Raw genomic sequence first — 3,466 nt, forward strand, 5'->3', positions numbered from 1 at the left:
TCCTTCTCTCCTCCCCTACTCTCTCTCGCTCCCTATCTCTCTCTCGTCCTATCTCTCCCCCGCTCCATATCTCCTCTCGTCCATATCTCTCTGCCAATCACTCTCTCCCCCATATCTCTCTCTCGCCCCTCTCTCTCCCCTCTCGCGCCATTTCACTCTCCATCTCTCGCTCCCTCTCTCTCTCTCCCTTGCTCCCTCTCTCTCTCGCTCCCTCTCTCTCGCTCCCTCTCTCTCGCTCCTTCTCTCTCGCTACCTCTCTCTCTCAGTAGTGGGTAACCCGACAGAACGCTGCACATTCATGTACGTACATGAATGTGAAAGTAGGTCAGTACCGTGACGTAATCAGTGCCCTTTGACGAAACCACAAACCCCCAAACCGCAACCAATGTCCACAACAACATAACCCAATACCGGAAATCATTAACCTACTTTCACATGTGCATTTATGTTCGTACATGACGCATCATAAGAGAAATAATGAAAAAAAATGATGTACTACAGACGAGTATCCCCCAAATGCGGGTGACCGGGAATAGATTAATGACCACAGCGTAACCACACAACCTTGCGAGAGTGAAAGCAGGTTATGATCACGAGGCAACCACTAGACCATAGCTACGATGGCTAACGCGCACACCTTGCGGTTGAAAATGGTGCATCATAACAAAAGGATGACCACTGAATGTGATTAACTAATCAATATCCGTATCCGAAATCATTACTCATAGCCAGTGTTGTACAGACGAGGATCTCCTCCAATGCAGGTTGACATAGATTAATGATCACCTTGTCAAGAGTGAAAGCAGGTTAATGATCACGAGGTAACCACCAGACCGTAACTAATGATGGCAAACATACATACCTTATGGTTGAAAATAGTACATCATAACAGAAAGATGACCAATATCCTTACCGAAATCATTACCCGTAGGCAGGTGCTACAGACGACTCACCCGCGGCTCCTCCCATCCACACCACAATATTCACCATGTTTAAACTTGTACCGAGATCGAGAATTGATTCTGTTACAGACGAGGGAAACCGTCTCTCCTAATGACTGAAACTGTTAAAATCAATAATAAATAGGTCACACAGGTCTCCCTAATGACCGATAATTTCTGCTCCTCTCTCACTGTACCAGAGATAAGAATACAATTAAGTGTAAAGGATTATAAAAAACTATTTATACAATATATGCTTTTATTTTGATTGTATAAACACATCCAATGCGCTCACACACACACACACACACACACACACACACACACACACACACACACAACACAAAAACACACACACACACACACACACCACCACCCTCTTCCATACCCCCCCCCCCCACCCCAATATCCCCAGTTTAAACTTGTCCTGGATCGAGAATTGACCCTGTTACGGGACGAATGATCATCCCTCCTAATTAATCATAATCCAAAAATGTCCCTCTAATATGTCTAATACACACCCCCTAAAGGGTTCCTCTCACCCTCCCCTCCAAACCAACCCCCCTTCCCTTCCTACCGACCCTGCCCCACATTCCTCCATACCCAAAGCAATAATAGTAAAAAAAAGAAGCAAAAAAACAAATACAAAAGTCCTACTTAAGGAATAATACAGCCCTGCACTAAAGTGCCGTGATCACCCCCCCTAATGAATGATGCAATCATAATCCACCCAATGTCAGGTGTCACTGATGACCACCTCCCTCCATCACCCCTCCTCCCCTCCACACCCGCCCCCGCAATATTCTTCGTGTTGAACTTGTACCCGGATCGAGAATTTGGGCCCCTGTTACAGACGAGTGACCCCCTCCTAATGAATGAAACAAACACAAATAAAAAGGCTTAAATTTTCTATTAAATGTAAAATGCGATTACCACTATTCTATGTTTTGCACCTTTCATGCTTAAAAAACAAAAGGGGTTTAATTACCTAATAGATTGAAAAGTCGCTGGTTTTATTCTATTTAGAGAGCATTAATAGGGGTTTTAAAGGTATCTACACCAGGTCAAAGATGGGTTTCCCCCGTATTTACGCCTGAACACCAAAAAACCACCTCTCTTGCCAGAGGTATGATGAAATAATCGCAAAGATTATAATCAGTATCTTTATTTTTTTTTACAAATGCATAATATAACAAAGGTGCAGACCTAATAAGAAAAATTCAAAAGAAATGATTTAATTTCGCAGAACGACTGATAAGCCGCGACCTCCTCTCATTTTTTAAACGTGTTATACTAGCCGTTCTTAATCCCAAAGACATTTTCATAATGAAAATATAGTTTATTAAAAAGGGATCATAAATTCTTGTTGTACTTTATTATGACTCTCAAGCTTACACAAACATACGCCCTAAGAGGCGATAACCAAATAACAGGCTTAAATTTTCTGTGTAAATGAAAATTGCGATAACCAATATTTCAAAACCTTTGCACGTTTCATACTTATAAAACTAAAAGGTTATTTACCAAATAGATTGGAATGACGTGGTTTATTCTATTAGAGAGCATTAATGGGGTTTTCAAGGTATTACACCAGTCCAAAGACGGGTTTCCCCTTCGTATTTACGCCGAACACCAAATTATCTACCAACTAGCGTCACTACTTGCCCATATGTATAACTATTGTTTGAACTTGTAACTGATTTGACAAATGGCCGTGTGTTACAGACGAATGATCACCCCTCATAACCAATAACAAATAACCGCGCAAGGGAAAGACGGATAGAAGTCGGGCCAGCTAATGCCCAAAATTCAAGGTGTTGACCCGAAAACCAGGCAATCCTTCCTTCCCTTCCTACCGCCCTGTCCCACATTCCTCCAAAACCCCATTCAAACCAATAATAGTAAAAAAAAAGAGCAACAAACAAATCACCAGTCACAAGTCCTGTTTAAAGGAATAATACACCCTCTGCACTGAGTGTTACAGGCGAGTGATCACACCTATAGCTAATGAGCGTGACACGATCAATATGATAGCCCGCTGCCATTTTATCGCTGGACGACCCCACCTCCATCATCACTCCCCTCCTCCCCCATATGCCTTTATTATGACTCTCAAGCTTACACAAACAAACGTCCAAAGAGGCGATAACACAAATCCCAGTCTTAAGTCTCTGTGTAAAGGAAATGCGATAACCAATATTTCATACTTGCACGTTTCATACTTATAAACTAACAGGTTATTCCTAAAGACTGAAAAGACGCTAGTCTGATTCTATTTAGAGACCCCTGAATAGTGTTTTCAAGGTATCTACACCAGGTCAAAGAGGGGTTTCCCCCTCATTTTTACGCCTGAACACCTAATTATCTACCACTAGCGTCACCACCTGTCCCACGTGTGACTCAGTTATGTTTTGCTAATTAACCTCAAGGGACAATGCGGTATATTTCCTAAAATGTTCCTCCCGCTTTCTCATGTTTTACAATCTACAATGCAACAAAGGAAAATATATTTAGTTTCCTTAAGC

The sequence above is a fragment of the Penaeus monodon genome, chromosome 37 (genome assembly GCF_015228065.2).
Source record: "Penaeus monodon isolate SGIC_2016 chromosome 37, NSTDA_Pmon_1, whole genome shotgun sequence".
NCBI lineage: Eukaryota > Metazoa > Arthropoda > Malacostraca > Decapoda > Penaeidae > Penaeus > Penaeus monodon.